Source organism: Erinaceus europaeus, chromosome 7, assembly GCF_950295315.1.
Source record: "Erinaceus europaeus chromosome 7, mEriEur2.1, whole genome shotgun sequence".
NCBI lineage: Eukaryota > Metazoa > Chordata > Mammalia > Eulipotyphla > Erinaceidae > Erinaceus > Erinaceus europaeus.
This window is the reverse complement of record NC_080168.1, coordinates 89,868,649-89,881,777: the sequence shown is the minus strand read 5'-3', so window position 1 is coordinate 89,881,777 and position 13,129 is coordinate 89,868,649. Positions and strand designations below refer to the sequence as shown.

The 13,129-nt window shown below is 37.8% G+C and overlaps 1 pseudogene; it reads left to right on the top strand.

Annotated features, from left to right (window-relative positions):
- Positions 1-321: 321 nt before the first annotated feature.
- Positions 322-1,115, top strand: LOC103124937 (large ribosomal subunit protein eL43-like; annotated as a pseudogene).
- Positions 1,116-13,129: the final 12,014 nt, after the last annotated feature.

Here is a 13,129-nt window from a genome sequence, read left to right as displayed (position 1 = left end):
TTTGTCATTATTTCTATATTAATAGTTTAATCTTAAAAGATTAGTTGGCTCCTTTCTCATGTGTGTATCACATTAATAGATTTTAAAGCAATTCTGTTTCCTCTTTTTCATTAGTTTTTAAGTTCAGACATCTGTCACTCAACAACTTCCCAGAAGCTGTGGCTAAATTGGATAAAAACCATACTTGATAGTGTGGATTTATAAATAAAGGCTTGCCTGACACTCAATGATACGTTGCCTTTATTCTTCTCATGGAAATTTTGTTTTAAAACATCTATCAATTTCAAAAACATTTTCCTTCTGATTATGTTAAAGCTGGAGATGAATAACTGCATTAATAGTGAAACTGATTGCTCTCTGGGCTCGGACCTAGTTTGCAGCACTTTGGCCAAACGGAACAAGAAGGTGGGTATCATTGGTAAATACAAGACCTGCTATGGCGCCTCCGTCTGGAAGATGGTGAAGAAGATGGAGATCAGTCAGCACCTCAAGTACACGTGCTCCTTCTGTGGCAAAACCGAGAAGAAGAGACGAGCTGTGGGCATCTAGCACTGGTTCCTACATGAAAACCATAGCTGGTGGTGCCTGTACCTATCACACCACTTCTGCCATCGCAGTAAAGACTACGCTCGACTGGACCTGCCAATATACGTGGATATCTTCGCCCACCCTGTTCAACGCTTGACGTCTCGTCACCCAATCTGGTCCCCTACGCCTACACTGAACTTCTCTGTTCCAGTCTCTTGGAAACAGAGTTGGCAGTCAGCTGAGGTAAAGAACAAACACCTCATCACAGACCCCTGCAAGCGTCAACCCGGCTTTGCCTAGCACGTTATGATTGGGCTCTCCTCAAACGCTATCGAACAGGCCATGGCCGGTGCGCCACTATGTTCCATTGCTGGGGAGCCAGAGATGACCCGAACTGCCCCTGCGGCTACAGACAGACTATGACCCACATAGTCAATGACTGCCACCTCTCCAGATTCAAAGGAGGTCTCTAAACTTTACATCAGGCTCAACCTGATGCTGTTGACTGGCTACGGAAGAAGGGCAAACGCTAGAAGAAGAAAGAAAAGACTGCCACCAGAAGACTGAAGGAACTGAAAGACCAGTAGAAATGCTATCACCTGAAATATTAGTAGCATGAAATAAATGGGTTAATTTGCATAAAAATAATAATAATGAAACTGACTTAACCCAAAAGTGATATATTTCTTTCAGTTTCTTTAGTCAAAGACAACTTTTCCATATTCTCTTGCAGTGTCTTATTTGCATGCTTTATTTTTCATTTTTATCATCTTACAGGTATTAACTGATATACAAATATATTTCCACTGAGAAATGCTACACATGTACAAATTACTGTATTTATTGTCAACTGTAACCCATTAATCCCCCCAATAAAAAAATAAAAAGATAGAATTTCAAGGAAACGAATGAATCTTAAGTTACCGAATCTGTGTTCTTCCTGTTCTTAGTATTGCTAGTGCTAGTATTTAATACTTGACATTAGCCTTAAAGCCTTAAAGACTGTGAATCTCTAGCTTCATGTATGGGTCATATATCAATAAAAGTCTTAAGACTACCTACAATCTTTTCAGTATAGTTGAGAATTGAAATCTTCTACATTTATTTTTAAGTAATAATCCAAATCACACTACTCTAAGATTGCTGCTACCTGACTACCACAAACTCTAATTAAATTTACTTTTTTTTTTTTTAGTTTCTTAATGTACCAGCTAACTGCCCTGCCCCAGTGACCCATTTTTTTAAGAGAGAATGAGAGAGACAAAGCATCATGTCACCATCCTTATTGATCTCATAGGGTGCCATGACCATGACAATGCCTATACAGCAGGTGCTCTGTGCTGACTCACTGCTTCAAACCCTGAATTCTGTTTTAAATTTGAGGTGGTAATGAAGTACACAATTGTCATAAATAACCATAAACATATTTTTTGTTCTTTCCTGTCCATGCTGATTTCTAGACTGTCCATAACAGTCTGAAGGTGCTTTCTGCTCTATTTGTTTTCAAGTCTTACTCTTGGTCTCTAATTTAGGAATAAACACATGGGCCTCTCTAAAACATTATAATCTCTCTACAATGAGACTAGGTATACATTCTAAATAATGAGACAAAGAAGAAAAAAACTAGACTCCATAAGAATAAATGGTAAAACAGCTATACAAAGAACCTAACCACATCTATGTAATCTGATGCAGATTCCACCTTTAAGAAGTAAAATTACAGGGTGGGGGTAGATTACATAATGGTTATGCAAAGAGAATCTCAAGTCCTAGCCTCAGTCCCCAGCGCCACCATAAACTAGAGCTAGTCAGTGCTCTAGAAAAAAAAAAAAGTAAAATTTCAAAAACAATGTTTTTATTAATATATTTCATTACTGGTTTGTATAGTTGCCCTGGGCTCAACGAATAGTAATGTGACCATTTAAATCCATGTCAGCCTATTTATTATATTTAATAGTTTGCCTATTAAACATAAAAAAAACTTTTAATGGCACTTTTTGTTACTCAAGATATATTACCAACAAAAAAAAATTCACTAGATGGCAGCATAACTCAATTCTTATAAAATACATTCCAAATGATGTATTTCTTTCCTTGGGAATATTTTTTCTAAATTCTTGTTTTTTTGGGGGGGTAAGTTTTGTTAATTTAAATTGATAAGTAGAATGTGAACTCAAATTTGTAACTAGTAGCAGAGAATAGATTTAACTGTTTGATGTTTAATAATAAAAGCTTCTACACAGGATCTCAGGTGCCGGCAGTGGAGCACCTGGTTGTGTGTACACACTACAATGCACAAGGACCCAGGTTCAAGCCCCGAGTCCCCACCTTCAGGGGGAAAGCTTCACAAGTGGTGAAACAGGGCTGCAGGTGTCTCTCTATCTCTTTCCCTCTCTATCTCCCCCTTCTTAATTTCTGACTATCTCTACCCAACAATTAAATAAAGATAATAAGAATTTTTTAAGTACAAACTTATTTTTAAAAAAAATAAAAGAAAAAGGAGCAAAGTTAAGAAAATTAACTCCCATAGCAAACATGTTATACAAAAATTCCTGTATGATTCACGCTCCCCCCTTTTTTTTTATAAAGTATGGATTTAACAAAAGGTCACCATATTATTGTTATGTATAACATTGATTATAATTACGCTAACACTCCACACCTATGAACATCTAATTTTTTACAAAGGAGCCCAAAATATAAATAATGGAGAAAGTCTCTTCAACAAATGGTGCTGGGAAAATCACGAAATGTGCAGAAGAATGAAACTGAGCCCCTACATTTCATAACACACAAAATTAAACTCCAAATTCATCAAGGAACTGGATGTTAGACCAAACACCATCAAATACTTAGAAAATATTGACAGGATTCTTCTCCCTTGCTGGGGCTCACTCGGGGTGACTCTCAGCCAGGAAGGTAAACTGTCAGTTCTCCCTTGCTAATCTCGAGGACTCAACCATATAGACAAGAGACACCAGGGAGAATTGGAACTCTCTCATTTATTTGGGGGTGGGCTTGAGTTTATACAGGGATTCAAACAAAGAACATTTTTCAAATACATCAGAAATTACAGGTTTCTTAAAGGTCAGCTTGCTCCTATGGTAGGGGGCTGGTATGACAGGAATTGATGCAGATACATAAAGGTCAAGACCATTATTCTCCATGATGCAAACAGGTTAATTATCTAAAGGCATTTGAGAGAAGCATAGGGATTAAACCAGCAGGGTGAGATAGAGAGAAAATAAACAAGGCTTGATGTAAATCATCATATCAAAGGATATAAGGAAATAGTGTACTTGGGGCTTTACTGACTGATGTCAGGGAGGTGTTTGATGGAGTATGTTCTCTTTAGTGATCAAAAGTGAGGTGCTTATGTGAACTCTGGGTGAATATGTGAACTTTGAATGAACCTTAAAGCAGGCAGCCATGTGGCCTGCAGTTAGCAGGGAGAAACAGTGAGATCTCTGTGGGCTTGAGAGTCTGATAAGGGGAAACTGAGTCTGGGAGACATTTTTCCCCTTTGCTCATCTCTGTGAGAGAGGCTAACAAGGGGGTGTCTTTCCAGACCTCCATCCATGGATGGGGGGAGTTTTCCCTAAGCTCTACCAAGCTTTCACATAGTCCCACACTCCATCTAAGTTTTATAGGCATCTTCAATGACTTAAGTTCAATTTCCAGGAAGACAAAAACAACAAAATAAACCAGTGGGACTACATCAAATTGAAAAGCTTCTGCACTGCGAAAGAAAGTAGCAAACAGAGACTTCTTACATAATAAGAGAAGATCTTTATATGCCATACATCAAATGAAAAGCTAATAATTAAAATAGGGCCAAAAGACATTAAAAAAACGCTCCAAGTCACTGATTGTCAAATGAATGCAAATATAAACAACAAGGAGATCCCACTTTACTCCTGTGAGAAAGTCATTCATCAGAAAGACGAGCAACTACTACACTCGAGGGAAAAACAACATACATGAAAAATTGATCTAACAAGAGTAGGTTATACCCAAACTCTTTTTAGCAGATTGACATAAATTTAGTATTATTTTATTGGACTGTATAGAATCTTTTTTGGCAATCTTTCTTCTACTATTAGTAAGCAATGATGAAATCAGCTGGGGAAGAAAAACCCAAGACCAACAGTAAGGCATGCAAAATCATCTTTAGGGCACTATCTGAAAAATTCATGGATATTCACACTTAAGCTCTTTAAGGACATTAGTAGGCTATCAATGACACAGAAAGACTTATCAGTGGAAGCTAATGTCCTAAACTTGGCCTCTGATGGAAATGAATCATGTTATTCCTAATGATTTATACAAAGGTGTCATCTTAAAATGTAACTTAACCAACTTATCCTAATAATAAGCAATGAAGAAAAAATTGGAAGACAAATTGGAAAAGAAGAGCAATGTTAAAGATAGCTAAGGGTTTTATCTTGATGAAAGTTTTTGTTATCCTTTTCCCCAAATCAATGGTAGTGGGGTATAAGTTTTCCAAAGCGATGCAAAATTTTATTTAAAAAATAATGGTTTTCAAAAGTCCCTAGATGGCAACATAACACAATTCTTGTGAAATGCATTCTAACTAGTGACTTCTTTCTTGTGAATATTGTCATCTGGATATGTGTGTGCTAAGGAACAATATATTTTTTCATATTTTCATGACAAGAAATTTGTATATTTTGAACCAAAGTGTTGTTTAGGGAGCTATGCTCCTGCTGACACTCTCATTATTATTTTTCAGAGAGATGGCCCTTAAAGAAAAACATCTGAGAATTGTAAATTAGGCAAACAAACAAACAAAACCTTTTTATAAGATGTTTGTTGGGGGTCAGCGCTAGCACAGAGGGTTAAGAACACGTGGTGCGAAGCACAAGGACCGGCATAAGGACCCGGGTTTGAGCCCTGGCTCCCCATCTGCAGGGGACTCGCTTCACAGGCGGAGAAGCAGGTGTGCAGGTGTCTATCTTTCTCTCCCCCTCTCTGTTTTCCCCTCCTCTCTCCATTTCTCTCTGTCCTATCTAACAATGACGACATCAGTAACAACAACAATAATATGTACAACAACAATAAAAAACAACAAGGGCAACAAAAGGGAAAATAAAAGAAAAAGGGGAAAAAAGAAGAGATTAAAATGTAGATCCATCCAAACATCCTGAATGACAGAATATGTTGTTTAGCTAGAATTATGTCTCATTGAGGGTCTGAGGAACACATACAAAACCAAAAATAAAACTGGTCTTTCAATTACTACAAGACAAAGGAAGGAAACACAGCATTGGAGAATTAGAGGAGATGCAGGCCCTTAAAATTATTTAGTCACGGGGTCTGGAGGTAGCGCAGCAGGGTAAGCACATGTGGCACAAATCACAAGGACAGGAGTAAGGATCCGGGTTTGAGCCCCCTGCTCCCCACCTGCAGGGGAGTCGCTTCACAGATGGTGAAGCAGGTCTGCAGGTATCTGTCTTTATCTCCCCCTCTCTGTTTTCCCCTCCTCTCTCCATTTCTCTCTGTCTTATCCAACAACGAATGACATCAACAACAACAATAATAACCACAACAAGGCTACAAAAATAAGGGCAACAAAAGGGGGGGGAAATGGCCTCCAGGAGCAGTGGATTCATGGTGTAGGCACTGAGCTCCAGCAATAACCTTGGAGGCAAAAAAAAAAATATTTAGTCACATAAAAAATGAAATAAAGGAACAAAGGCCCCAGGTTCAATTCCCTGCACCACTATAAACTGGAGATCAGCAGTGTTCCTATAAAATATATAATAATTACAATAATAATATCATGAAAGTTAGCAGGCAGGAAGTTCAAGAGTTCAGGTCGTGAAACAGGATGGCAGAGGGCCTAGTGGGTGGGAATTGTATTGTGGAAAACTGATATGCATGTACAAACTATTGTATTTACTGCTGACTGTAAATATTATTCCCCCAATAAATAAATTTTTAAAAAAGAAGTTGAGCCAGGAAGAAAGAAAAAGAAGAGAAAGAAAATGAAGGTAGGCACATTCTTCAGTCCTTTAAAAATTATCTTTACATATGTATTGGTTAGAAACCACCCAGAATTCGAGAGGGAAGGCACAGAGAGAAAGAGAGAGAGAGATAGAGAGATAGATAGAGAGAGAGAGAGAGAGAGAGAGAGAGTCACCTGCAGCACCGCTTCATCACTCCTGAAGCTTTCACCCCACCCCCAGCAGGTGGGGACCAGGGGCTTAAACCCAAGTCCTTGTGCACTGTAACATATGCGCTCAAAGAAGAGTGTCACCGCCCAGCCCCCATTCTTCAGTTTTAATCAGAATCTTCAGCTTTGCATTCAGGAGAAGAGGAGGAACAGTAAATTCCCAATCACTGCCATTTTGACAGTTGATTTTCACAGTTTCAAGTATTTACATTCCTCTTTAATCTACCTGTTTTCATTAAGATGCCTCTCCTAGTCCAGAATTTCTCTATTTAACTTTTCCAGAAGAAAGATATCCAATCTACTTTGGAGTAGATGAGGGCAAGAAAAGAATCTTTGTTCCACTGGTTTTGTGAATTTGCTAAAAGTTTAAAAAAATAAAAAGTGAAGGTGTTACTGGGAGGGGACTAGACTTCGGTCTAAAAACTCTAGTATATAAGAAATATTCTGTTTTTATAATGTATAAATACCAGATTTATAATAATAATCTGATTTAAACTAATCAGATTTAAGATTTTGAGTCTAATGTATACTAATATATTTAACTTCATGTTACCATACACATATATACTGATAGTTCCACAACTAATAAAAATATTGAGTCAGGGAGGTGGTATATAATGTGTAGAATGGGAAGCATAAAATCCCTGGTTTGATTCTTGTTCTCCCATGTGCCAAAGTGATGCTCTGGTCTAGGTCTCTCTCTCTCTCTCTTTCCTCTCTGTGTCAATAAATTAATGAGAGTTTAATATAAATAACTTTAATGTAAATCTTTAAAGCTTTTTGAGGAGTTATTTATAGTACAGTTGTTGGCACAGGGTCCATTACTTTTTCATCTCACCAAGATATCTCTCTGGAAAACATTTTCACTTCCAACTTAAGTCCTTTCCCAACGTCGTTCATAGGGATTTCAAAGTCTCCCCTTCTCCCAGACTTCTCACTGTCCTCCTTCTCCGAAGTCCATTGCTTTGGTGCAATAAATCATATAATATTAAATAAATAAATAAAAACAATCCAATATATTACTATACCTACCACCAAAGGGAAGAAGATATCTTCCCTCTCTATTACTTCTGCTTTAGAAATGGACATTATCCTGAATTTTGCTCATATCTTTCCTTTGCCTTGTGTTATATTCTTTGTATTGTTTGACAAGTATCAGAAATGGAATTTTGTGTGAATCCATTAATTTTAGCTCAGTATGCTGTTTGTGAGAGTCATAGATAAAACGTTGACTAACTTGGTTGTGTCATTATAGAATATTCCACGGTGAGAATATTACTGGTCCATCACATGTTTCTTATCTATTTTAATGTTTTATGTATTTAGTTCATATTTAAAATTTCCCCCTTATAATTGTTGTCTTACTCAAACATCCTGGTGTTTGTGTTCAATAGATTTTCTAGATGACTATCCAGGTAAAGAAGTCCCTCAGGATAAGAGCAGAAACCTTGGAGCAGTAATGCTGAATCACAGGATCAGAACATTTCGACATGACAACATATTGAAAATTTTGATAGTACACCCAGCATGTAAAAGTGTTTTCAGATTCCTCATCTGTACTCACCAATTCATGTTGGCTTTAAAGCTCTGAATTTTTCTCAAGCTCATGGATACTGTCAAAGATAAAAAGGAAAGACTAGAGAGTCAGGCGGTAGTGCAGGGAGTTAAGTGTACTTGGTCTGAAGCACAGGGACAGGCTTAATGATCCTGGTTCGTGCCCCCGGCTCCCCACCTGCAGAGGAGTCGCTTCTCACCCTCTCTCTGTCTTTCCCACCTCTCTTTATTCCTCTCTGTCCTATCTAACAACAATGGCATTAATAACGACAACAATAATAAATACAGCAACAATAAAAAAGGGGCAACAAAAGGGAAAATAAATATTAAATTTTTTTTAAAAAAAAGGAAAGGCTAGATACTAATTTGAGTTTAATAATAGGTCTTAAGCAACAATGCATTCTTACAGTTATGGAAAGGGCATATGACATGAACTGAACTCCAGTATTTAACAGTTGTGAATAGATATTGCAAAGGGAGAGTACGGGGGGAAAGAAGTGGCCTAGTGTGGCCTCTTTGAGTGAAACTGTTAGAAGCAGTAACTTTAGAATTGCTTTAAGTAAAATTTTAAGCATGAGTTGTAAGTATAGTTGCTTTTCTGCCTGCAGTGGAAAATTCCTGTAAAAAGGGGGGCTAGACAAAACCCACACACCAAGATGTAAGCCACCTGTTGTTTGTCTTAAAGAGAATAGCTAGCCTAGCCAAGTCCTTGAAACCCAACCACCTGCTCAAGGTTGAGGGAGCTGATAGCCCGGTGGTCTTAGCTGACGAGAAAGTGTGGTGACCCTATTTTGCATAAAGGCTTGAAATTAGACAATTCTTATAGGCTGCTTAGAGCATTACAATGTCTGAAATGACTGGATCCTGCGTTTTCTGTAAAATGCTATTGAGTGTGTGTTAAAATTCTAGTTTTGCATATTCCCCACCCAGAATGTACTCTGGAATCCTATAACTTGTGTGGTTTGAGCCTTGTTCAGGGTGAAGCTTGGTAGACTAACATCAGTCACCACTTGGCCCGGATTGCAATTCGTAAATAAACATCTTTTGCTTCCTTGCAGTGGATGGAGATTTGATTTTTGCTCTGTAACAGAAACAACCTTCAGCAAAGCAGGAAATTCACAAAAGAGTCTGTGGGAAACTTACCAGTTCACTGACATCCAAGCCTAATTGTGCTTAGCCACAAACATCAGCCAAGATAGGGACCATTTAGCATAGGGGATGGTCATAAACTTAAGGGACTTTTCTCTCAGACGGTCTCCTTCTCACCCTCAGAAACTAAGAGTTAGAAGCTCTATCATTGGGTTCTTGACTTGGGGGGAGAAGGGGTTATTGTAGTAGGGAAAAATCTATTCTTTTATTAGAGGGAGGTTCATCCCAAGGATGCAATCTTGCGCCACGTGTGCTTAACCCACTGCGCTACCGCCTGACTCCCACAAGGATGCAATCTTAACCTGCTAGAAACTGTGTACTTTTGAAGGAAGCCTTTGGTGGTATGGTCTCTTGCTCTCATCAGACTCATAGCAAAGCAGCACACTAATCAGGTGAACTCTTTCACCAGTCCACATGATGATTTCAATGAGGAACACCTGGAATAAACTCATATAATTCAATTTTACTTTAAAATAGTTGATGAATAATGAAAAACACCATATGAATAAAATGTAAATGTTAGAATTGTTGTTTTTCTTTTTTAATATTTATTTATTTATCTATTCCCTTTTTGTTGCCCTTGTTTTTACTTTTATTGTTGCAGTTATTATTGTTACTGATGTCGTTATTGTTGGGTAGGACAGGGAGAAATGGAGAGAGGAGGGGAAGACAGAGAGGGGAGAGAAAGCTAGACACCTGCAGACCTGCTTCACCGCTTGTGAAGCGACTCCCCTGCAGGTGGGGAGCCTGGGGCTTGAACCGGGATCCTTACACCAGTACTTGCAATTTGCGCCACCTGCGCTTAACCCGCTATGCTAGCACGCGACTCCCCAAAAATTGTTGTTTTTATTATAAGTATATAACTAAGAAATAAAGAACTGGGGGGGTGAGTTAGTGCACCAGGTTAAGCACATAGTTTGAAGCACAAGGACCAGCTCAAGGATCTTGGTGTGAGCCCCCAGCTTCCCACCTGCAGGGGGTTTGCATAGCAAGCTGTAAAGCAGGTTTGCAAGTGTCTTTCTCTCCCCCTCTCTGTCTTCCCATCCTCTCTCTATTTCTCTCTGACCTAACCAACAGCAACAATAATAACAACAACAATAAACAATAAGGGCAACAAAAGGGAAAAAATAGCCTCCAGAAGCAGTGGATTTGTAGTACAAACACCTAGCCCCAGCAATAACCCTGGGGAAAGGAAAGGAAAGGAAAGGAAAGGAAAGGAAAGGAAAGGAAAGGAAAGGAAAGGAAAGGAAAGGAAAGGAAAGGAAAGGAAAGGAAAGGAAAGGAAAGGAAAGGAAAGGAAAGGAAAGGAAAGGAAAGGAAAGGAAAGGAAAGGGAGGAAGAAAGAGCTAAAGAACAAGACAATTGTTTTTACCTAAAGCAGTTTACATAGAGATGTAACTGTGATTGGATTTTGTAATTATTTTTCTACTCTTTGCATATCTAAGTTAGGAATCATTTATATTACTGTCATATTCCCAACTGAATGTCTAGACCCAGTGTGAATATGAATGGCATTCTTTGGAATTAATAACTACAAGTTTCAACCTAGTTTCATTATCATATTGCTTAATGCATTCGTCCCAGCTGTCTCTGGACTTTTGCAGAATACAAGCTCCCATTTACATCTGAGGTCCCCCATGACAGTTAAAACACCAGCCAACTACTACTCTCAATTCACCAAGTATAGTCAATATTATATGCATAACCACTTCTCACTGGCAAAGCAAGCTACCCTTGACGCTGAGCTTTTATATCACAAGAAGGCCTTTTTCTGAAATGATATTTTTTCTATGATGATGAAAACTAAGATTCAGTTTATTTACCTCTTCATATCATTTATCAGTTATAAACTAAAAGATAATATTATGTGTCTCATTCTACCCATAATAATTAAATATATCATTTACTAAATTCAGATTTTGCGCCATGTGTGAATAAAGAGCTTTACATAGTTTGTTATTTTTATTCTAAATGTTTTCTGAAATAGATATTAGTATGAAGTCTGATAAAATTCACATATAGGCAGTCCATAGAACAAGCTTTTAATGCAGATCTATATGAATTCTACATCCATTTTTTTCTTCCATAGTCTTTAGCATTTATTTTATTGACAGTCCAAAGAATTTTTGGAGAGAGTAATTACACTGAGTGCCTTCCCTTGAAGCCCTCTAATTTCCCAGCTGGAGCCATTTAATACACCTGAAAATTCTCTTTTCTCAGTTGTTGGGAACCTTTCTTTAAAAAGCTCTGGAGGCCAACAGTTGATTATATAGCATTTCGTCTTGTTACACTTCTGGGTTCCTGTACCTCAGTAAAATAATTGCTGAATAAACTAGGGTTCTTTCCCTCTATTCCACTTCTCCATTAATTGACATTTGAGTCCTTATTATGTTCTTACCAATAATTCTACAACTTTAAGGTCTTCCCCCTCTTACTCTCTCCTTTTTTTTTTTTACTTTTATTATTTTTGATTCCTGTTCATTTCTTTCATATTTACATAACAGTCAACTTCTCAGTCTAAATCTTCAAATACCACCTCTTCCTTGTTTCTGCATAGCTGTATTATTGTCACCTGTTTGAAAATGTATCCTTATCCTATGCTAGATTTTCTAACACCATCATTTGCATATCTGGTTCATTGTCAGCACATTCCCTGAATCCTCTGAATTTATAATCAGGAAAACTGGATTCACTATTGTCATTTAACAACTTAGTCTGTAAGCCTTTGTTTTAATCCAACTGTTAATAAATTTATTTTTGACCCACCTATCAGAGACCACATACCTTTTTCAATCAGTTTTGTTATTGTTGTTTTTGTTAACGAAGGTGCTGCAAAAGTCTCCTTTATGATGCAGGGAACTGAGCCTAGAACTTTGGCATGAAAATCTCTTGGAATAACCACTATGCTATTTCCCCTATCACTACATACCCTTTTTATTAACTGTCACCTTAATTCAACATCTTTCCATTTGTCTTTTTTTTTTCTTTTGCCTCCAGTGTTATCACTGGGGCTCAGTGCCAGCACTACAAATCCACTGCTCCTGGAGGCTATTTTTCCCATTTTGTTGCCCTTGTTACCCTTGTTGTGGTTGTTATTATTGTTATAGATGTTGTTGGATAGGGCAGAGATAAATAGAGAGAGATGGGGAAGACAGAGAGAAGGAGAGAAAGATAAACACCTACAGACCTGCTTCACTGCTTGTAAAGCGATCTCCCTGCAGGTGATGAACTGGGGGCTCAAACAGGGATACTTATGCCAGTCCTTGCACTTGGCGCCATGTACGCTTAACTGGCTGAGCTATTGCTGGCCCCCTACTTTATATATTTTATATGAGACAGAGTCTCGTGAGATAAAGGGACTGGGTGAGAACCAAAATAGCACTGTGGTATGTTATGCTTTGGGAATCCAACATGAAATTTCAGGCATGCAAGACCCAGTTGAACTATTTTCTTGACCACTGATAAAAACTTCAATGCAATTCATTCTATTAGTAGATATGATTTGGCTATAATGAGCAAATCAAGTAAATGTCAATATAAACAATATTTAATGAACTAAATAATACAACTTTTACTGTCTCATATATATCCCCCTTTCAATGTGTTAAAAGGAAAATACCCAAAAAGCAGCTTACCACTAAAAGCTTAACCATATATGTATTCAAATATTCAAGCCATATCATTAGTTTCAAAAGCAAAACA